Source organism: Heterocephalus glaber, unplaced genomic scaffold (genome assembly GCF_053883595.1).
Source record: "Heterocephalus glaber isolate CG9 unplaced genomic scaffold, H.glaber_assembly_v1.0 deba00001586, whole genome shotgun sequence".
Lineage (NCBI taxonomy): Eukaryota > Metazoa > Chordata > Mammalia > Rodentia > Bathyergidae > Heterocephalus > Heterocephalus glaber.
In genome coordinates this window covers 13,619,915-13,645,046 of record NW_028258364.1, presented here as the reverse complement: position 1 = coordinate 13,645,046, position 25,132 = coordinate 13,619,915, and positions in this window count along the sequence as shown.

The window sequence follows — 25,132 nt, the reverse complement described above, 5'->3', positions numbered from 1 at the left end:
GTGCTGTCTCCTGGATTTTCATCGATACTGATCAATCTTATGTTATTTTTCTTTCCATAATCTTGCAGCGATTGGATTGATTTTTCATGGAACCTTGCTATTTTTAAGAAATCTTTCTTTTCTTGATCACTAACTACAATCTTGTCTTTCAGATCTGATATTCTGTCGTCATATTGGTTCATTCTGCTGCGTATACTTTCAATAGAATTTTTAATCTTCTGGATATCTGTTTGAATATGTTTCATAGATTCCAGTTCTTTCCTATGTTGGGCATTCATGGTTTCCATCATTTTCCTAAGCTCCTCTATTTTTAAAAAATCTGTGTCTGCTCTAGATTCACTAGCAAAGTCCCTCATTATGATCATCATCTCTTTCTTTACCTGAGAAATTACTTCTGATCTTTTTTCTCTATAGCCTCATTCATTTGTTTTGTTACTTCCACTGCTACCATTTCAGACAATTCAGGTGTGTGGCTTCTGTTTTTCTCCTTCTTATTGTCCCCTAGACTTGTTCTAGGTGGGATGGAGCTCTGGGGTTGCATGTTGCCTCTGTGTTTTGTCATTTACTTTTCTTTTTTTAAAAATGTGTTCTGTGTTGAAGCTTGCAAAATTAATTATGGTAGGTAGCTTTATCACTAGTATTGTGGCCTCTCTAGGAAATAACTATTCTTCAGATATGTCTTCTAGATATAAGTGGCTCTTTGCTTTTGAGTCTGTCCCAAGATCCTACCTTCCCAGTTTATTAGGGATGAGAAGTTGCTGTCTATTTTTCCCAGCACCCAGTCCTTTGGCACTGGACTATAGTAATGATTATGACACCAATCACAAGGTTGTCATACAAGGAAGAACAGCTGATCACAATAGGTATGACTCTCTGGCTTAAGTAATACAATTAACAATAGCAACAGCATCAAGCACAGCCTAGAAACTGACAAACTGTTGTGACTATTATTTTGATACCATTAATCATAAGAGTAAAATCTATAGTTGTATATCAAAATCCAACACAAACTGAACTTATCTGCAGTGAATTTCTCCTTGGTAGAGTGACTTTAACCTGGTGGAGAATTTAAGAGGGATAAGGGGGAAAATAGAAATAAGTGAAGAGAAAGTTATTAAAATCAAGGCTGAAGGACAAAGGAAGGTCACCCAAGCTTTGTGAAACTGGAGAAGAAGACAAGAGAGAAAGAATGAGAGAGAAAGTAAAAGAAAATCAAAGTGAACCAGAAAATCTAGAGACAATATTCACTCAGATGAAAAAAAATTTAGAAAAAGACAGTTGAGGGAAGAGAAAAAAATAAGATGTATAAAACACAACAATACAAAACAATAATAAAGACCCAAACAACCAGAAAAAAACCCACAAAAAACAAAAAACAAAAAAACCCAACCACAACAACAAAAGATGAAATTTCTCTGACCACGAGTCTGTAACTATCCTTTGGTGTGCACAGTTCTGTGGCAGTGTCTAAATTGGAGACAAAAACTGCTGCACCAATTCTTTTCTTTCAACTCCTCATTTCTTGCAGGCTGATCTTGGCATCCGACTGTTGGGGCTGGGCCATGAGTCTTCAGCCAGCAACTCTCTGGATTGTCCCTATGAGACAAACCTCAGTCTCCCTACCTTGTATGTCTCTGGGGCTGTAGCTCAAGGCTGCTCTGAGTCCAGTGTTTAGTTGGGCCCTTCTGGCCCTTGCACATCCTCCTCTGTTCCACTCCATTGGTGCATCTCTTTACTCTCTCACATCACTGGTAACAAGAGGGGTGGCAGGGAGTGCTATGGTTGGACTCGCTACCTTAACCACTGTCTCAGTCCCTCTCCACAGTCCTCAGTGTCTCTAGAGGGTTCAGTTAGCTGCTATGGTGTGGCACAGCATTTGCTGCTCTGCTCCACTGGTGTTTTTCTCCCTGGAGGACTCTGGGCTTGCTCATTCTCCATATGACCTTCTCACACATGAGCTGGGAATATGAGTTCAATATTGGTAGTTCTCAACTCAGTCAGAGGTTGTTTTTTATCCCTAATAGTCTGAGAACAAACTGGTGGACAATCAGAAAGGGATCAGCTTGCTGGTCACTCTCCCCCATGTGTGCTGGTGAAATAGGCTGCAAAGTCCTCTGTTTGGAGGAGAGCAAAAGAGGTAGGGGGCCGTACACCCCAAGTCTATCCTGTGTGGCTTGATTCTGCCATGCTATTGTTGGTCCATCAGCTTTCTGGGAACTTTCCAGAATGTCAGTTGCTGCTCTCTCCACAGGCAGAGGTCCCACAGGCAGCCGGTGGACTGTTTTGCCTTTGTATAAACTCTTATGAATCTACACATTTCTTCTACCTTTTCCAATTTATTGAAATACATTTTTTTCAAAGTAGTTACTTACAATCCTTTGCATTTTGACGTTCATTGTGATTTCACCTTTCTTCATTTCTGGTTGCATTGATATGGATCTTATCTTTCCTTCTTTTTTTCAGTTAGAGTAAACATTTTCTGTTTTGTTTATCCTTTCAAAAGGATGAACTCTGGCTGATTAATATTTTTGGTCTCAATTTCATTAATTTCTGCTCCGAAGTTTATGACTTCTTTACTGTACAAGGTTTGGATTAGGAATGGCCTTGTTTTTCTAGGACTTTGGGGTGCAACGTTGTTTATCTGCGATCAGTCTTTTTTCTAATGTTGGCCTTCCCCACTGTAATGTTTCCTTTTAAAACTGCTTTCATTGTGTCGCATAAGTTCTCCTATGTTATATTGCCAATAGTGTTTGATTCTAAGAGATTTTTAAGTTTTTCCTTGATTTCTTCTGCAACTCATTGATAATTCAATAGTATTTCATCTGCACAGGTTTGTATAATTTCTATGATTTCTTTAGCCATTCACTTGTACTTTTATTGTGTTATGATCTGATAGTATGTATACGATTATTTTGATTATCTTGTATGATTTTAAACATGTGCGATGGCCTAACTTATGGTCTGTTTTGGAGAATGTTCTGTGTAGTACTGAGAAAAATATGGATTCAGTTGTTGCTGGGTGGAGCACTGTAATTACTGAGATAGATGAAAATTGCTTGACTGTCATTTTTTCCCAGTGACTGGAGGAGGGTATGACTTTGCTGGCAGCTAGCATGCCCCTCCTCTTTGCTTTCCTTTGTTCCTGCTTGTACCTGAAAAGACTGGAACAGTTTGCTTTGTTTTTTTTTTTTTTTTTTCTGTTACCATGGATGAAACTCAGGACCTTACGCTTGCCAGGCAGGTGTCGTGCCACAGAGCTACATCCCCAGCCAATTCAGGTTTTTGCTTTTTTTTTGTACCGGGGATCAAACTCGGGTCCTTGAATTTGTGCAGCAGGCAGTGAAACCACTGGGCTAAATCTCTGTCCATGACCTCCCTATTTAGTGGCTTCCTCTCTGGCTTTCAAACCACCATTCTCCACTTCAATATAATTGCAATCAGACAGTGTGGTGTCACTCCCCCATTCCAGTCACTTCAGAAGACATTGTTGTCTTTTTGAAGAGTGGAGAAGGTACCCTGGAAAGGCTAAAATAAGGACCCATAAAATACTCATCATGAACAGCAAGCATTCCACAAGATCTCCCCGTTTCAACCCTCACCCTCAAAGAAACAGGCCTGCAAGCTGCCACATAAGTAGCACTTCCCAGACACTTCTGAGGGTTTAGTCTATGAGGGCTCCCTCCTATGTACTGCCCTCTCACTCCACCCCAGTACAGGCCCTGCGGAACAGGCACTGTTACAATAAACACTTGTTCTGGTGCTGCTGTAAATCTGCTCATGGTTTATTTCTTGAGTAGTGTGTACTCCAAAAGTTCCATAAATTACTTAGGATTTTTACCCAGAGTAGTGTGGAAAGAGTAGTCATTTTCCAAAGAAAAACAAATAAACACTCAGACCTGTTAACACCAAGAGCTTCAGAGACAAGCAGTCAACAAAGACCAGTGGTAGAGACACAGCACCCCAGCCCGTAGAGTTGTCTTACAGTGTCCAGCTTAAGCTGGCATTGGACAGTGATGGCTGGCAGCAGCAGTGAACAGCAGCTGGTTGTGTCAACTGTTGGCATCCAGCATTACCTGGTGGCATCTGGTGGTATCAAGACTGCTAATAGAGTTGACATTTGCTGGTTTGCAAGTTCCATCTGAACTGAGCAAAAGAACCCTAGGCTGATTAGAAAGAATATCTATTAGGTCTGTTTGTTCTGATACTTTTTTTTTGTTTATTTAACCATCTAGTTGTGATAGTGGGGTATTAAATATTGATGTTTATCTGATCTTTTACTTCCATTAATATTTGTTTTGTAAAATGGGGTGCACTGGCATATGGATTATTGCTCTTTATCATTTCCCATCACTTTTGACTTAAATTCCTCTTTGTCTGAAAATAGGATAGCTACTCCTGCTTGCTTTTGTGTTCCTTTTTTATGGAGCATCATTGTCCATCTTTTGACTTTCAGACTATGTTTTTCTTTAGGTGTCTCTTATATGCAACATAAAGCTGAGTTTTATTTTTTGACCCAGTTTGGAAATCTCTGTCTTTTTCTGATTGGGGAACTAAGTACATTTACAGTGAATTATTACTGTTAATTATTTACTGGTTCCTATTATTTCATTTTTTTCTGTTGATAATCCCTTTATTTTTCCCATTATCTGCTTATCTGGCTTGATGTGTTAATTTAGTTGGGCTCTTTGTATTTTTGGCCTCCTTGGCTCTGTTTAAAATTTCTTTGAGTAATTTTTGAAGTCAATGTTGGTTTGGGAGTCATGCATTTCTTTGCCATGGAGTCTTTATTTCTTCATCGAGTTTGAAAAACAGATTTGCAGGATATATTAATCTGGGTTGAAAGTTGTTTTAGGGCTTTAAAAGCTTCTCTCTTACCTATGGTCTTTAAAATTTGCTTTGAGAAATATGCTGTTATTCATATGAGTTTGCCTTTACAAGCTATTTTATGCTCTTCCTTAACACCTTTTGAGTTCAATTTTTGTGTTGGACTTCTAGGATTTTAAATACTTTGTGTCATGGAGAGGTTCTTTTGTGCTATGGCTACTTAGGGTAATATATGTCTCATTTACCTGAATGGTGAATTTTTCTCCAAACTTGGAAAATTTTCTGCTATGATTTCAGAAAATACATATTTATAACTTTGGGTTATTTTCCAATCTTTCTTTAACTCTTGTAATTCTCAGAGTAGTTTTATTTGAGTCATCTGGAAGCTATTAGATCTAGTGTCCATGGTATGTTGTTGTTTTTATGGTATCTGATTGTAAATTCATTTTTTAATATCCCAAATTTGTTGGATATATTTTCATGATCTCTGATTCTTTGTTAAAGTGGTCATTCGCATCTTGTATCATCTTGGTTAGTTCACCCAGAAACTTGTTTTATTTTTAAATTCACTGAACATTTTATCAATTACCTTCCTTACCTGTTTAGTTATGTCATTTTTGAGCTCAGTGAATGTCTTATTCATCTGTTTCTTTTTCATTTCTTCTTTTATTTCTTCATATATTTGAGCCATTTGTTTTTTACTTCTTCCCACTCAGGGCCCATGGAACCAGATTTTGGGGAGTTAAAAATTTTTGGAGGCATCTTGATACATTGTTTATTCATTTTCTGCTATATTTTTGTGCTGAGAGTTATGATCACTTAGGGTAGACAAACTCTGTCACTAGTATGGAAATTTCTTTAGTTAGTGTATGTTTTCCAATGAAGTGATCCTGAGTTATGCTTTTGTATTTATACAGCTCTTTAACCTATTCAGTAATAGAATCAGACCTGGTTAGTGTGTTGGAAGGGTAGAACCACTGCTAATTATGTACCCATCTACAGAGCCAGCCATATATCAATCTTATACATTGAAGCCTGTTTTAAAAATATCATCCTCTTTTCAATGATCCATAAAGTCTTTTATTTATTACTGTTGCAGAAAGGCTAAAATGTGGAGGATGAGGGAAGGGAAAGGAGGAGGAAAAGAAAAGTTGTAGATCAAAAAGAAGAAAAGAAGTAAAAAGAGATAATAAATGAAATGAAGACAAGAAACTGAACTTTGTTGATAACATTTTTATAACTGGAATGGAGTGCTGTTGGAGAATTTTGAGAAAATTTTTGTGGGAACAGGGAAAGGATGCAGAAAGAGGGAAGTGAAATTGGAGATTGAGGAAAGCTGTGAGACATTTGAAATTTGTTAATGTCCTAATAGGAACCTTGTGTTTGAATGCTGCATGCACAATTTTGGTGAGGGTTACCCTGACCTGCCCATGAAAAATACTATTTAGATTCATTGGATTGTTAAATTCATATTTTCCTTTTGACATATAAAGACACTTTCCATCTATATACTACGTGAAAGGAGGGGAGGAGAGGGCAGGGGAGAGGAGGGGAGGAGAGGAGAGGAGAGAAAAAAATCTAAGAAGGAGAGAAGGGAAAAAGGGAAAAGAGAAAATAAAACTCAAAGTCCCGTACAGTTACAAAACACAAAATTAAAGCATATTCTCAGTCCTATTTACATTGCCATTTGAGTGCTGTGTTCTGCCCTTTATGTCACAAGTGAAGAAGCGCTCACTTGTTTATGGGGGTTTGGATGGACTCCCACACCTGGCTCTTTCCTGCATCTCCCCACTCCACAGAACATCTCTGAGTCCACAAACTGCCTTTGCTCTTAGCTCTTGTCAGTCCACAGCCCTCTCCTGTGATTCATGAAAATTGGTATCCCGCTATGATTTGCCCTCTTGCCTCTGAATCTCTGCTCTTTTTCCTCCATGATAATCCACACACCTCTCTGCTCATTTTGAAGAACTCAGTGCTTCAGGGCTGGGGGCACTTAGCAACTGTTGGCCAGGGTAGGGCATTCTCTTGTGGGCAGTGGGCAAGATATCACAAGGTCTCAGAACTCCTTGGTGTTTGGGAGAACCATGGGAAAGTGACTGCTTTGGTGCTGCTTGAACTATCTACCCGCCACTCCTATAGGTCAGAGCCTGTGACTTTCTGAAGCACAGCCCTAGGAGCCAGCTCCAGGGCTATAAACCATGTTGTGCCTCTGCTCTTTACTATCCAGAGGCCCACCAGTGCTGGCTCAGTCTTTGTCCTCTGTGATTCTGTGGCTTTCAGATTTTTGGTTTCCCTAATCAGCAAATACTACATTCACTGGGTTACCTCCCCCAGAGGGGAGAAAGAATATGTCAGGAACCTGCCTCCGCACTGCCTCTGCTATACTGGCCCCTTCCCTCAGTGTTAAGTTCAGTCCCAAGGTGACTTTTTTGCTGGACCTTAGGTGTAAGGTATGCTGCAGCCCAGAGGTGGCCCTACTTCCCTTGCTACCCTTGCTGCAAATTGGTCTATCTAGTGGGTTTCTCTTTCAGGTTAACTGTCCCTGTCTGGCTTTGTTTTCCTCCCCAGTTCCTGGGTACTTGCACTTCCCTTGTCCAAGCTGGCTTCCTGCAGCTCTGCCTCTTATTGGCCATGATGCCAAAATCTCAAAAAATGATGACATTTAATATTATCAAGTCTTTCAGAAAGTATTGTGATGAATGTTGGTTTTTAACATGAGATACTGTTTTAATTTTCCACTCTTATGCAAACTTAGCATGGCTGGAAAATCTCTTATATGGCTGATTCAATTTGCAAAACATTTTTTATAGGATATTTGCTTCTATGTCAATGAGAGAGGTTGATCTCCAATATTTCTTTCTTGGAATGTCCTCTATTTTTTGTGAGATAGTTACACATGTTGATAATTCTTATTATTTTCTGAAAGAATTTATATAAAATATGATTTTTCTTAAATATTTAAATTAGTTCACCAGAGGAGCCTTTTGACCATGTTCTTCTGTTTGTAGAGACTAGATTCAGCTTCTTTAAACCTGGTAAAGTACTCAAACTTTTAAAAAGATATATTTTCTAGGTCATTTAATTTACATCTCTAAATGTATTATTTTTATTATATTATTACTTTATTGATATAATTTAGGTATACAATATAATGACATTCATCATTGGGAATTTGCACCTTTACATGCTCTATCTTGGGTCTTATTTTTTTTTTCCATTCTCCTGCCCTTTCTTCAACCCCTCTGCCCCTCCCTATTTACAAAGACTTTGCTTCCATTTTTTTCATTTTCTCATGTTAATTTCATTCCCTTCTTTCCTTTCACCTATCCCTCCCACTTTCCCTTTGCCCCTTTTCTTACTATTTCACATTATCTATTTTACCTTTTAGTCCTTATTTACACTTTCAGTTTCTCACACCAGAGAAACTGTTTGGTAGTTCCACATATGTGCCCTATTTATTTTACTTAAGAGTATTGCCTCATTGTGCTTCCATTTAGCTATAAATGTTTCTAATTTCTCATTTTTAATGGCTGAGTAGTACTCCATTTTGGAGGTGCTTTTCTTTAACGGAGAGTATGGTGGTGGCTGCTGAGTTGGTATGTCCCTTAGCCTAGTTTTTTATTTTAAAGTTGCTTATAATATTCTACCATTATCTTTTAGTTCTTGCAGGATCTATAGTAATCTTTTTAAATTCATGAAACTGGTCATTTATTTTTTATTTTATAATTAAGCCAAGTGAATTTTTAAAAATCATATTTTTAAATAAAAATATTTCAGAATGTTTGATTTTCTTTATTGTACATTAATTTCCTGTTTTGATGATTTCAGTCATGCTTATTAATTCCTCCTTTTCATATGTTTAAGGTTCTGAGAAATTTTTTCAGTACTGTGTTAGCTTGAGCTACAAAATTTAAAGTGTTATGTTTTAATTAACTTTCAATTGAAATAGTCTTTAAAATTTCTGTAGCGATTCTTTACTAGGATCATGCATTATTTCCAACTTATTGTTTAAATTCCATACAGTTGGGAATTTTCTAGTTAGTATTCTATTGCTGCTTGCTGGTTTAATTTCATTCATTGTAGTCTAATTATATACTCAAATGATAAAAAAAAAAACCTTCAGCCTTGGTATATAACGTTTTCATGTTCCATTCAATATCTCTTGTGCTTTCGAGTTAATTTTTTATTATTTTATTTTCTTTGTATTACCTTTCTAATGATACAGAGTTTATTATATCAGTTTTAGAAAAAAGTTTTTGTTCATTATCTTTTCAGATGTCACTTCTAATTCTCTCTCTCCTGTCTCCCTTTTATGGTTTTCATTAAAAATGATTCTTCATGAAAAAGTGACCAGTTGGATTGGATCTACAAGAACACATTATTTTGCAGATTTATATCTGCACAATGGCACAGAATTACTTTAGACAGCATTACATTAACATAGAAATGTGTTTTAAGTGTGGGAATTGAATAAAATTAGTACTTTGTACTGATTTTTCATAAGTGAAAATGGCATTTGTAAAACTGAGTCAAGAAGCTGGGGATGTAGCTGCATGGTGGAGTGTTTACTAAGCATATACATGGCCTTGTGTTCAATGCCAAGCACTGCAAAATATAAAAAGTGACTGGATCTTTTATTTTAATTTTGGGTGTAACCTATGAATGACTATAATACAATGAGTGCTTTTAGAGCTGTGTGCCAGTTCTCTAATTTGTGCCAAGCATCAGTGCTGTCAACCATCATTGATTTCACTCCCTCACAACAAATGCCCACAAGCTGGGAAAGGAAAATATCATCTTAGTATTAGGATGAAATGATTTTCTTCCCATGAAGACTAAACTTTAAGAAATACTGCCTTAAACTAATTAAGGATTGAATTTCTTGCAAGGATGTAATGTTGGTGAGGATTATTTTTCTCTCTTTAGCTATTTTTTCTTTGGTGTAGCTAGACAGAGATTGTAATAAAAAATATGGAAAGTTCCCCAGGACCTTCTTTGTTGAGTTAAATCATTGTCCCCTCAATGTTAAGTGTTGGTGGAAGGCACCTTTCTTATAAGACACTTTCAGCTTAGCTTTGTCACTTTCTATATCTTCTCACCTCAAAGTATGAGAAATGAAGATAAGTGTGCAACCTGTTTCACGTTGTCAACAATTTTACCTCTGTAGCACAGGTACAGGAGGTCATATCTTCCTTTGATGACTTTCTGTTCCTCAGTAGTAATCTTCTCTCTGCCTCAGATAACCCTGGACTTTCAATCTCATGTGCTATGCCCACTTTTATCAATACCTCTTGGAAAAATGTGAATGGAGAACATGGTCTCACTCTTCTATCCTGTCCCTTTCCTCAGAATCTGGGCTTTTCTATTCATTTAAGCTTCTTAAGCACTCTGATCTTTTAAACATAGTTTTCCCCACTTTTTATATGTCTTTTCTCGTTATTCTATCATAGTTCTAATACAGGGTATTCCATCGTATTGGGAAATAGATACGCGGTTGGTGGATTTGTTTCTTTTTGATCTGCTAGACTTATTAGTTCAATCTTTATATTTCTGTGTCTTTATTTGAACTTTTAAAATTCTATATTATAGCATTTGCAATTTCCAGGTCACTGTTCATTTATTTAAAAATAAGGATAATTTTTACTGAATTACATTTTTTAATATAAAATCCATTTTTGTATTTTACAAGTTATATTTGTTCCTTAAAAAAAAAAACTTTCTCATAATGTAATTTTTCTCCAGTGTATCATCTGTTCCTTACATTTTACTCACTTAAAATACTTCCTGTATAATCTCACTTTTTTATCATTTATAGTTATGGGTTTTCTAAATAAGCAGATGGCAATTTCTAATAATGCTTAAGAGTGAATATTTTTCCTAAGAGGATATTGACGTTTTCTCTGTATCCTTTTCTGTTTTAATTTTTTTTTTTTTTTTGTACCGAGGATTGGACTCAGGTCCTTGTGCTTGCGAGGCAGGCAGCGGAACCACTGAGCTAAATCCCTGGCCCCTCTGTTTTAATTTTTATTTTTTTGGTACAGTTTTGCAGTACATAATGACTGTATTCTTCATGGGGAATTGGTACATGTACATAAAACATGTTAATTCTTTTTTATCACCTCCTCTCCTGTTCATCTATCTCTTGGTCTCCTCCCTTTTTCCAAAAGTTTTATCTTCTTATTTCCTATTTTCTATCCTTTATTTTGCACTTTAATTATATTTTAGATTTCTCATAAAAGAAAAACCATGGAATATTTCAGTTTTTGTGTCTGATTTATTTTCATGTAACATTATGGTCTCAAGGTCTATCCATTTTCCTACAAATGACTACTAGTTTATCCTTCTTTATGACAGAGTAGAACTCCGTTGTGTATAAATGCCACATTTTCTTTATCCATGTGTCTGTTGATGGACATACAGGCCACTTCTAAGATTTAGCTATTATGAGTTGTGCTGCAATAAATATGAGTATGAATGTGTCACTATAATATGGTGGCTTTAGCTCTTTCAGCAAGGTACCTAGAATGGTAAGAGCTGGGTCATTGAAATTTCTATTTTTAATTTTTTGAGGAATGTTCATACTTACTTCCAAAATGATTGCAGTAGTTTACTTTCCCACCAACAATGTAGAAGAGTTCCTGTTTTTCCATAGCTTTTCCAGCCTTTGTTATTATTTGATTTCTTAATTATGGTCATCCTTTGTGGACGTTCAGGTTTGTTTTAATTTGCATTTTTCTAATGGCCAGTGATGGTAACCATTTTTTTCATGTATTTATTAGCCATTTGTACTTCTGAGAAGGGTGTTTTTTCATTTGCCCATTTTTTTGAGTGTTTTTATTTTGTGGGGTCTGATTTTTAGAATGCTTCATATATTCTATGTATTAGTCCTCTGTCTGAAGATTCACTGGCAACATTTTTTCCAATTTTGTAGGTTGTGTTTTCACTCTGTTCGTGGTTTCCTTCACTGTGCAGAAACTTTAATGATGTGATCTCATTTTTAAATTTTTCATATTTCTCTTGCAACTGAAGTTTTATTCAGAAAGTCCTTGAACTCTTGTCCTCAAGAGTTTTGCCTATGTTGTCTCGTAGCAGATTAAATGTTTCTGTTTTAAAACAGATTTTTGATTGATGTCGATTTTAGATTAGTATATGCCAAGAGATATGGGTCTAACTTCAATCTTATGCATGTGAATAACCAATTTTCCTGGCATCATTTGTTAAAAAGGCCATCTTTCCTCCAGTGTATGTTTTTTCCCCCTTTTGTCAAAGATCAGATAGCTGAATATTCCTTGAGATATTTCTCCATCCTCTATTTTGTTCTATTGATCCACCTATCTGGTTTTATGCTAATGGCATGCTGTTTTCAATCAATGTAACTTTGTTGTATAACTTGAAATCCAGGTTTATGATACTTCCTGGTTTTCTCTTTTTGCCCAGGATTACTTTTGTTATTCTGAGTCTCTTGCAGTTCCATGTGAATACTAGAATTGTTTACTTTAGTTCTGCATAGAATGCCACTGGTATTTTGACTGGGATTGCATTAAATCTGTACATCAGTTTTGGAAGTTTGACCATTTTGACAATAGTGTTTCTATCTATCCAAGAACAAGGGTTACCATTTTCTGAAATCTTCCTCAATCTCATTTTTTTGAACACTGTAATTCTCTTCTTTTTTTTTTTTTTTGGTACCAGGGATCGAACTTGGGTCCTTGTGCTTGCACAGCAGGTGGCAAAACCACTGAGCTAAATCCCCGACCCAAGCCCTGTAATTCTCAATGTAGAGGTCTTTCATTTTTCTTCTCAATTACTAAGAATTTTATTTTTCTCGATGCTATTGAAATTGGTATTGTTTTCCTAATACTTTCTTGGTGTGTAGATTATTGATGTGAACAGAGGGTACTGATTTTGTCACCTCCTATAATACTGAATTTTGTTATTAATTCTAGGAGTCCTTTTTTGAACTTCTTTGGGCCTTCTTGGTAGGGGATCATGTCAACTACAAAGAGTAATTTGACTTCGTCCTTATGTATACATATTCCTTTCATTTCTTTCCCATGTCTGATTCCTCTGGCTAATGTTTTGAGTGCTATATAGAGCAGCAATGGTAATGCTGAACATCTTGGTCTTGGTCCTGATTTTAGGTTTGGTTGATGTTGGTTGTAGGTTTATCATAAATGACTTTTATCAGATTGAAATGAGGCTTTTATATAACTATCTCCTTTAGGATTTTTATGATGAATGCATGTTGGATTTTATCAATGGTTTTTTCTCCATTTATATAGATGATGATGTGATTTTTTCCCCTTGCTTCTCTTTACGTGATATAATACCTTTATTGATTGCCATATTTTGAACCATCCCTAAGTCTGTGGGACAAAGCCTACCTGGTCATGATGTATGACATTTGATGATTTGTTGTATTCTGTTTACCAGTATGTTTTTGAGAATGCATTTGTCTAGGTTCATAAAAAGCGATTGTCTTGTAGTTCTCTTTTTTGTTGGATCTCTGTCTGGTTTAGGAATCAGGGCGATGCTCCTTTCAGGAATGGAATTGCAAGTACTCCTTCTCTTTCAATTGTATTAAAGAGTTTGAGAAGTATTGGTGTTAGATCTTCCCTAAAGTTCTTGTAGAATTCAGCTCTGAATTGATCTAGACCAGCCCCTTTTTAATTTGTAGATTTTTTTTATACTGTCTCAATCTTATTGCCTGTTATTGGGTTGTTTGAGGCTTTTATATCTTCCCAGTTCAATTTTGGTAATTCTTATGTATTTAGAAATCTATCCATTTCTTGTAGATTCTTCAAATTATTGGAGTATAGTTTTTCAAAATTGTTACTAATAATTTTGATTTCAGTGATATCTATTGTGATTTCACCTTTTTCATCTCTAATTATATTGATTTGAGTCTTTTTCATTTTGGTAAGATTGATGAAGACTCGGTTTTGTGATGAACCAGCCCTTCAATTCTCTTTTTTTTTTTTTTTCCTGTTTCATGTATTTATTTATTTATTTTTCTTCTGTTCTTTTCTTTTTTTTAAATTAAATTCTTTTATTGGTACATTGTAGGTATACAACACAATTACATTTCTCATTGGGAATTGTACCTTTACATAATGCATCTTGGTTCTTATTTTTTCCCCATTCCTAGCCTTCCCTTCACCCTCTCTACCCTTCCCTATTTACAAAGACTTTATTTACATTTTTTCCATTTCTCATCATTTTTTCCTTTCCCTTATTTCATTTCCCCTGCCCCTCCCACTACCCCTACTCCTTTGGACCTTATCTTCCTATTTTGCATTATCGATTATTCATTCTAATCATTGGTACATTTTAGGTATACAATATAATGACATTCATGATTGGAAATTTGCACCTTTACGTAGTCTCTCTTGGTTCTTATTTTTCATTTTTTTTTGTATTAAATTCTTTTATTGGTACATTGTAGGTATACAACACAATTACATTTCTCATTGGGAATTGTACCTTTATATAATGCATCTTGGTTCTTATTTTTTCCCCATTCCTAGCCCTCCCTTCACGCCTTCCACCCTTCCCTATATACAAAGACTTTATTTCCATTTTTTCCATTTCTCATCATTTTTTCCTTTCCCTTCTTTCCTTTCCCCTGCCCCTCCTACTACCCCTACCCCTTTGGACCTTTTCTTCCTATTTTACATTATCAATTATTCATTCTAATCATTGGTACATTTTAGGTATACAATATAATGACATTCATCATTGGAAATTTGCACCTTTACATAGTCTCTCTTGGTTCTTATTTTTCACCCTTGCCCAGCCCTCCCTTCAACCCCTCCATTCCTCCCTATTTACAAAGATTTTGTTCCTATTTTTCCATTTTCTCATATTAATCCCATTCCCTTCTATCCTTTCCCCTAGCCCTCCCACTTCCTTCCCCTTTGCCCCTTTTCTTCCTATTTCACATGACCTATTATACATTTAGCCCTTATTTACACTTTCAGTTTCTCACACCAGAGAAACTATTCGGTATTTACACATGTGTGTCCTATTTATTTCACTTAAGAGTATCGCGTCAATGTGCATCCACTTAGCTATAAATGTCTCTAATTTCTCATTTTTTATGGCTGAGTAATACTCCATTTTCTGTTCAGATCTCTATAATTCTCTTTCTTGTGCTAGCTTTGGATGTGGATTATTCCTGTTTTTCTAGGACATTAAAGTGAATCTTCAGCTTATTTATTCGAGCTCATTCTGCATTTCTAATTTGAGCATTTATAGTTATAATGGTGTCTCAAACTGCTTTCACTGTGTCCTGGTATGTAATATTATTACCTGCTATGTAGTATTATCATTTGAGTCTATGAACTGTTTAAATTTCTTTTTTGATTTCTTCTGTGACCCATGGGTTATTCAAGGAGTATTTTTTACTTTCCGTGGTTTTGCACAATTTCTGTGGGGTTTTTGCTATGAATTTTTTTCATTGTGATATGATCTGTTACTATACATTGGACAATTTCACTTCTTTTGTCTTTACTTTTCTATGCTTTATGAATTAGTAGGTAGTCTATTTTGGAGAAAGTTCCGTGTGCTGCTGAAAAGAATGTGCATTTTGTTGTTAGGTGGAACACTGAATATATATATTAAGTCCATTTGTTTGAAGCTTTGGTTCATCTCTGCTGTATCTTCATTGATCTTTAGTTTGTTTAGTTGATCTGTGTATTTGTGATAGTGGAGTATTGTGATCCCCACTATGATTGTATTGATTTATATCTGATCTTTTATATCCAGGAATTTTTATTCTATGAAGTTGGATGCAACATATATGTATATAATATATTTATATAATATATAGTATATGTACATATATATGTATATAATTATTATCTTATAATGCTGAATTGTACCCCTAAACAATATGTACAACCTTTTTCCCTTTTCTGATCAATTTGACTTGAGGTCTCCTTTTTCTGAAAATATGATAATTATTCCTGGGGTTTTTTTAGGCTCACATTGCCTGGAATATTGTTTTCTACCTATTGATTTTTAGCCTATGAATTTCTTTTTTGTTTTAAGTGTGTTTCATGTATACTAAATACAATTGGATTGTGTTTCTTGATCCCATCTACCAATCTATTTTTTCATTAGTGAATTGAGACTATTCACATTGAAAATTGTTACTAAATGGCATGGAATTATTCCGGTCACTGCATTATTTTTCTATGCTGATTTTCTTTTTCCTCCTCCTCCTTCCTCCTCCTCCTCCTCCTCCTCCTCCTCTTCTTCTTCTTCTTCTTCTTCTTCTTCTTCTTCTTCTTCTTCTTCTTCTTCTTCTTCTTCTTCTTCTTCTTTTGTTTAACTGTTCTGTCTGATGTATTTGTTCTGTTAGACTTTTTGGCATTGTTGACTTCTTTGTCTCTTTCTAGAATATTCTTGAGAATCTTTTGGAGTGCTAATTTTGTGGTCATGAATTTTTAAGGTGCTCTTTCTCATGGAACTATGTTTTTCTCCATCAATTTTAAATGATAGTTTTGCAGGATGTATCAGTCTGGTTTGAAAGTTGTTTTCTTTTATGGCTTAAACAATTCACTACAAGCTCTCCTGGACTTTTGTGGATAATTCTGTTGTAATTGGAATGAATTTATCTTTGTAAGTCAGTCATTGTTTTTCTCTAACTGCTTTCAAGATGCTGCACTTGTTTTGAACTCCTGAGATTTTGATTATGATGTATCATGAAGCTCTTTTCTGACCATGCCTATCTGATTTATATATATGCCTTATTTATCTGTATGCCTCATTTATTTTTATGTTTAATTCTTTCCTATATTTGGAAAGTTTTCTGCTATTACTTCGGCAGTTTTTATCTCATTTGTTCTGTTTTTATCCCATTTTTCCTATCTTCTGATTTTTCCCTAATTTCAATTAATCTTAGATAAGTTTTGTGTCATCTAACAGGTATTGGATCTATTTTTCATGATCTCTTTTTGTTCTCAATATATCTCTGAGTAATTCATCACCAACATCAGCCCTATCTTCTAGCTCTAACACTCTGTCCTCACACTGGTCACTTGCGCTATCCATATTTTCAATCAAATTTTCAATCTACTGGACTTCCATTTGGTACATTTTCATGGATTTAAATTCTTTGCTAAACTAGTCATTCATGTCTTGTATCATTCTTCTTAGCTCATCTAGATTTTATTAGTATCTTCTGTATACTCACTGATTGTTTTATTTATGAAGTATATCATCTGTTTAGTTCTATCTTCTTTGAGCTTGCCAAGCACATTATTGATGTATTTTTAAAGCTTCTTCTGGTATCATTTCAAATAAATCAGCTGTGTGCCTTTTGATTTCCTCTCCCTTGATCGCTCAGGAATGGCTTTGAAGGAACTTGGGAATTTTGTAGGCATTTTGTTGCCTTGTCTTCTCATATTTCTAATGTTTGTTGGTTTGTACTGACGTTTGGAGGCATTTCTAGTGGAAAAACTTGATGCTAATATGGAGATCTCTGTAGTTAGTATATGCTTTCTACTGATGCACTCTTGGCATGGGTAACCATATGCCTTTGCCCCTGTCCCAAGATCTCATTCTGTCCATTAACTTTGGATAAGAGAATGCTGTGTAATTATCTCAGCATCTAGTTCTGTAGGAATGGACTGTAGTATTAATGACACAAGGGCAATCCAGATATTGGCATACAGAGAACACAAATTAATAGAAACCACTTTGCAACTCTGGCAATAGCAACTAAATCAGCAAGAATAATAGAGTCAAAGACAAACTCGATATTGACTTACCCTAGATACCAACAGTGTATCACCCTTAAACACAAAAAATCATCTATAATTATAGCATAAACATTAAGACAAACTTGATATTAAGATATACTATTTACTAAATGCAATAACTATAACTCACCAACTATAGAAAAGTATTCAACTGTAATAGCATAGAGTTAACTATCTGAAGATTAATAAAGCTTACTAGTTATACTGTTAAAAATGGAGAGAGTAGGTAATAGGAAAATAAAAAAAGAAAAATTTAAATAACAAAAATATTTAAACAACATAAAATGAGAAAGAGGAGAGAAAATGAGATAGAGATTCTTGCTAAGGAGTAAAATGAAATTAATAGAATTTGGTAAAGGCAACTGAAAAGAACAAAAAAAAGAAGAAAAATTTTAAGAGAGAGAAAAAGAAAATATAGAAAAAGAAAAATTAAAAAGGGAAAAAAGAGGAAATTGCCCAAACCCTGAAAAACCAATGAAAATTAAAAAAAAAAATGAGTTGAAAATTTTCTGTGTCTCTTTGAATGAGTGGTTTCCTTTGAAGTTCTGCAGGTTTAGAATCCTCCAAGTCATCCATCATTTTCTCCACCTAGTTTTGTGGCCTGTGGGTTTGTTAGGTTACCCCCATTCCAGAGATCCTCTGTGTGTGCACCTCAGACTGTGGCAGCTGTCCAAGCCAAGAATTATTCTTGCTCACTTTGGTGCATGGGAAAAGGAACCTGATCTCTGATCTTTGCTGGATGAAGACAGCTGGGCAGGGTTCCATATAGATCATTGGACTTTATGCCAGTACTTTCAGGCCCAGCCATTTCTGATAGTGACACACACCGGGCCTGACTTCTCATTATGGAAGATGAGGCTCTATGTCCTTTCTAGTCTGAGGTTAAATGTCTCAAAGGGTATATGTCCACCTCACTCCCAATTTCTACCTGTCTTCTGTGGCTGTCTTTCATCTAATCACTGTAAGAAGGTAACAGTGGAAACCCTGCTGTAAAGTTTTGCAGTTGCTCACTGGCTCAGACTTAAACAATCAATCCTTTCCTAAAATGTCTCCTGATTAAATGATGGAGACTACCCTCATCAAGCTACAAATTCATAGATTGGCTTTTTATATTAATGCTCTGAGTCTCTCCTAGGCCTATGTACCTTGCCTGATGAGCCAGCAATTGGCATGCAGAAGCAGAACTCCTTATGCCACTGGCCACAGTGCAGTTCTCAATGTCCTATGCTGCTGTCATGTCTCAGAAGTCTGGACAACATTTCAACTGAGGACTCTCTGACTTTCCCACAAAATTCTATAGAAGTAAATATTAACCCAAGGAAAAAACAAGTTTCCCATTAATCAATGGCATATTCATAGCAGAACACTGTTTCTTACTAAACCTTGCTTCTGGCAGTGTTGTCCACTCCACTGTTCCCTGCTTCTCCTTACATGCTCTGTGGAAAGCTGTGTACTCAATGAAAAGGGGGAAATTGGAGAGTTGAGGGTCTCAGCCTGATAAGAGCTATGACCCTCCAACCTTCTTTTGCATTCTAAATTATTGTTTCTGTCTTTTTTATCATTAGCCATGATTTTGTCAGCTCTCTCTCTCTTTGCAAGGCTTTGAATTTCCCTTCCTCTTCTGACCCATGCTAATTTCTTTCTTTTGCTTTTCCTTTTACTTTTTTTGTATTTTCCTTTTTTCCCTTTCTTGTCTTTCTTTTTAATTCAGCTACCCATTTTAAAACTTTTAAATTGATTTGAATACAAATCAGTATGTTTGCATTTGAATTGTCAGGGTGTTTTTCAAAGTAGCATAATATACCATTGTATTAGACAACTTTCCATTGCTGGGACAAAAATACCTTACATAACTTAAAGATGGAAAGATTTATCATGGCTTACAGTTTCAAGGTTTCAGTTCATGGTCTTCTGGCTCTTTGCTTTTAGGCCTGTGGTGAGACAGAAATGTCATGGTAGAATGGTATAGCTGCTCACCTCATGGTAGCCAGGAAGAAGAGAAGGTGAAAGAACCCTAGAGGAAGGGCCAGGGACCAGATATACTCCCCAAGGCCACACCCTTGTGGTCTGTTTTTCTCCACCCTATGTTTCCATCACCTCAAAATAATGCCCTCAAATTATGAACTCATTAGTAGACCAATCCACTAATGAAGTTAGAGCAATTGAGATGCAATCACTTCCCCAAAGCCCATCTAGAATTATACTTTCAACATAATGAATCTTGGGGTGTTGTTTTAGATTCCAGTCATAATGACCATGCTCATGGAAGTCTTATTCAGAGCTTTATTTATTTCAGTATTTATTTGGCATATAGCTCATGTGACTTTCATGGCTTGAAATGGGTTACTTTTTCTTATTTATATTACTTCTACAGTACACTGTTGAAATTCATTGATAATCTTCAAACTTTACCAATCAGAGATTTTCAGTTTATGTCCATTATATACTTTTTAATAGTTTTCAGGAAGTAATGTTCTGTTATTTTGTAGGCAGAATAGTATACTTTCCCAAACACAGGTGTCAGTATGCAAATTTATAGAATCTGCAAATAGGTGATATGGCAAAGAAGAATTAAGATTGTAGATGGAATGGTTATTATGTAATTACCCTTAACTTATGATTATTTTGATTATACTTCTGAGTCTAGTGGAATCACAAGGTTCTTCAAATGTGAAAGAAGGAGGCAGAATCTGAGTCAAAAAGATGTGATGACAAAAACAAGGTTAGAGTAATATGGGAGTACTTATCTCATTGCTGGCTTTTAAAACATGAAGCAGGCCATGAACCAAGGACTACTGGCAAAATCGGACAGCTAGAATAAAGAAATACATTCACCTTTATAGCTTGCATTAAGGAATCCAAGTCTGTGAATACTTTCATAATTAAGCCAGTGAAACTTTTGTCAGACATCTGACCTGAAAGCCAATAAAATATTAAATTTGTGTTGCTTTAAGAAACCAAGTTGGTGATAATTTCTTATAACAGCATTAAGAAACTAATATCAGTCAATACCCCAATTTTGTTTTTATCTAAAGTGATTTAAATATTAGGGAAATTATATATCTTCATGATGTAGAAAACTGAAGGGCCAAGGAAGAGAAGGGCAGCATTTTCCTCAAAAGTCGACTATCTGCAGCAGTACATCACTGTCAGCTTTTAGGGCATTAGTATTGCAGGTTAAAAGGTTTGATTTTCTCTGCAAGCAGCAGCGGAAGGAGGAAACATTTTTCTGCTCTACTCTGCAAAAGAGATTCATTTTAGATATGAAAGGGGAACTAGATATGTTTTCTTCATTTGCTTCTTAGACATTATAATTAGGTTAAACTATTCATATAGTGGCAGTAGCCTTATATTACAAAAAAGTAAATTTTATTGTATTTTTTTTCTTTTATCCTAGGTACTTTAGTGGGAATTTGGAAGATCCTTTCAGAAGATTTTCACGTGGTACTTTAATTGTGCCTTGATTATTTCATACAAAACCCATTAGAGTTACATGATAGATACATCAGGATGTGCCTATGGATTTGAATAAGCATATCATAACTCTGGCACACTAATTTGCATCGGTATTTAATCACAGCCAAAGCTTGTTTTAATTTAGATCCTGAAGTAGATAAAATTAGTGCATAAATTTTGATCTAAGAGTGTTTGTAACTTGCATGATTTTCCATTGAGAGACCAAGATACTATTACTTATGTATAAAACTGTTTAAAATAATTCTGACATTTTTATGTCTCTATACCTTGAACAAAAACTACAATTTACTCCTGTGAAATATTTTCTTACTCTATCTCTTTCTTTTCCCCTCTCTTTCATCCAAATTTATTAAGTGCCTTATGAACAACTTGGGCATGGTCCATCACCTTTAGAAATTTTTGTGGAGGACGTCCATCAGTTACATTATTCAGATTAAATGTGTGTTTGGAGATTTTACAAAAAGTGAATGTTCTTTGTTATTTCTAATGCCCTCCCACCCTGTGTTCAAATATAGAGATTCAGATACAGACAAGTGCTTCAAAACACTTTCTTTTTTTATAAAAGGTAGAAAACTGTAAACATTTTTGGTAATTCAGATATTATATCTAAACACAAGGAATGTAGTCTTTTAAATATGTCAAGTGAATTAAAATGATGGAATACTCTAGGTGGTGTTATTAATTGACTAGTAGTGTATTCATCTATTACTGTGGTTTTGTCAGTGATCCCTAAGTCTTGCCCTTTCTGCATTCACTGGTTATAGCTGAATTTTTTTTTTTTTTTTTTTTTTTTTTTTGGTACTGAGGATTGAACTCGGGTCCTTGCGCTTACACAGCAGGCAGTGAAACCAATGAGTTAAATCCCCAGCCCATATAGCTGATTTTTAAGGAACTATTTCTGGCTTCATTGACATTGATGATGACCACAATTTTCTTTGGTTACTTGTTCCCTTCGTTGAGTCTCTATTGGGTCAATGACAAACAATATCTTCAATATTCATATTCAAGTTCTCTTTATCCAGAGGAACTCAGACTCTGGATTGAATCCATAGACCCCTTAACATCCTTAATTATAATAATTCAACATTAAATGATGCTCAGAATTTTGCAATTAAGTTTTCCATTCATGGATTCAGCAAGGTCTTCTTTTAACTTAAAAGTAAAGCAGAAATCCTGGTCCCTGCAAATAATAATAAATAATAATATCCACCAAAGCCCAAATGTGTCAAAAGGAAAAAACAGAATCACATTTTACCTTAAATTTATTTAGGTTTTTGATCTAGACATGAATAAATAGAAGCAGTAATTCTGAATATATTTCAAATTATTAAAACAAAATAAATATTATTATTACATTATAATTATGCATTTGAAATTTGATTTTATTGCTTACTGATTATTTTCCAGTCCTGCCACATTAGTAAACTTAAACTATTTGTCATGATAAAGCCAATTAAATTGTGTAATAATTTAAATTAAATTAATTTCCACTGTATTTCAATTACAGTAATGTTCTAACAAATCTTTTTATATTTCCCCTTAAAATAATCTGATATACCAACTAGTTAATATATAATTATTTCAGGACTTTAGAAATTTTCTACTCACATAACAATTTTTTCACATTATATTATTAGTAAAAATATGCAAATAATTTGTTAGTGCATTGCAATTTATGGAAATATGTTATTAACTATGACTATCTTATTCACAAAACATAATCATAGGATGTCAGTCTAGCTGTAAAAACAAAGCTCTGTACATAAATGTTCATATGTTGAAGGCAAAGATATTTTTCCTTTTGAATAAACTCAGGATTAAATTCAAAAAGTATATTTTTGTGTGAAGGAAAAATATTCATGATGCTTTTTGCCCCTCCTCTTCCTGAAAGTCTGATGCTTGTTAAATAAGGTAAGGCAGACTTTATTCAAAGTGTTTGTGGGATACTGTTGTCATAAATACAGGGACCATTGCAATGGAATTGTGCAGTAGTGGAGAGAGATAGGGGTCAAGAATGAATCCAGTAGTAAGTAGAAACTTTTAGCTGATAAGAAGGGTTAAGGTATGCAGTGGTTGAATAAATATCCCTCAGATGTCCATGTGTTAAAGGCGTGGTCTCTAGGGTGGCACTGTTGGGAGATGTTAGAAACTTAGGGATATGGGGCCCATGAAAGATTCTTAGAACTTTGATGGCAGGCCCCCTAAAGAGTTTGTGGGACTCTGGTCTTTTCTTCTTTTTCTCTTTGTTTCCTGGTTCATGTGGTGAGCAGTTTGCTTGAGCAGACACTCATCCCCATCACTATCTGACATGCTCAGAGCAGACTCAAAACAATGGACCTGCTTCGTCTTGAACCGGAACCTCCAAAACCATGAGACAAAATAAAACATTTCTCTTTATGCAATAATTATCTCAGATACCTTGTGATAGTAATGGGAAGCAGATTAATAAAAAGGTAAGTAAATGAAAAATAAGTAGGCAGAAACATCATAGGTAAGAAAAGATTCTGTCAAAAACTACTTAATAGGATCCTTCCAGGGTAGACAAGAGTGACCAAGTATCACCTGGAGGATGGTGGGGAGCAAAGAACAGATCAGATATTGAGAATAACCAGATATCAAGAGCAGAGAAGAGAGGAGAATCTTTACTAAAATGTTTAAGCAGGATCCTTGCTGAAACTGGATTTACAAAGCCCATGGATGGGCCTAGGAGAAGCTTAAGTACTTAGAAGTTAAGTTTGGTCAAGCAAAGAATCTCTACAGCTTATGAATAAAAAATTTTAATTGTCTTTATGGACAGAAGCAGATTACAATGTATGTGACTTCTTGGTTTCAAAACTCAGAATAACTCCAGTTACTTTGAACAAAATAATGATGTTTCAAATGATATCTTCAAGAAGGAATTTAAGGGAATTCTCTAGAACTTGACTTGCACAAGATAGTGTCTTCAGGACAACTCAAATAATGAGGTGGTTAGAATGCCACCCATCTTTGCTTGGCTCTTATTGTTGCTGCTGTCATCCCTGTCCTTTGACTCCACTACAAGTAACACAAATAATCTCCTACCTTATACTGTATTTTGCATATCTTTCTCAGATTTCACAATTTCAGAGCCTCAATCAACATATATTAGTGCATATTAAGCAACCAGCTCCCCTTTCTTTATCTGCCAGAGATGGGAAAAAGGGAACATCTTCCTTCCTCAGATCTGTAGCTCTGGCCATGTTTTGCTGAAATGGACACCTAAATGTATTGCTGGAAATTCTGTCTCCTGGAACAAATTTCTTTCTCCACTGTGCTGTAGACCCATTTGCATATGGTGGCCCTACTGGGCAGTCTGTGTCTGGACAGTATCCACGTATACATGGGATCATCTGTAAACTGGGTTTAAATTTCTGGACTTGTGTTACTCTGGTTGCAGCCTGAGAGGGAGAAAGAAATTCACCAAGAACAGAGGGAGCTGAGAGTGTGAGGAAGATCTTCATGCAATTTAGCTGTGCCTCCAGGACCTTCTTGTGTTCCATTCTTTACATATAGCTTCCATTTGGTTTTGAAGTTATTTCTGATACATGGAAAGCAAAACAAGCTGTTTTTCCCACTCATCTTAGGTTCCTCAACTGAATTCGGTAACAAAAAAATAGCTTAGCAAGAGAAAAATGTACATATATATTTGATATATATTTTGTGTGACTTGAGAGTATTCAGGAAATGAAGACCTGAAGAGACAGGTAAACCTGAGATTTCTATGGTTTAAAAATTTATTTATTTTTAAGTAATAGGTTTGATGAAACATGGAGAGTCTTAGAGAAATACCATAAGACAGTCGGAGTATGAGAATATGAGCTAAATATAATAAACAAGGGGAAGTTTAGCCTGGTCACAAAGATTCTTCTCTGTGTCCCCAAGACTTTGCTGCTAGGGATACTCCCTTTCTTCGGGTACGGAAAAAACCTCTCCTGTGAGGGTCCTCTGACATGCTTCTGGGGAGAGGACTTGTGATAGTCATAGAAACCTTCCTGCATGTGTTATTTCTCAAATCTCGTCCATGTGAAATTTTCAAGGTCATT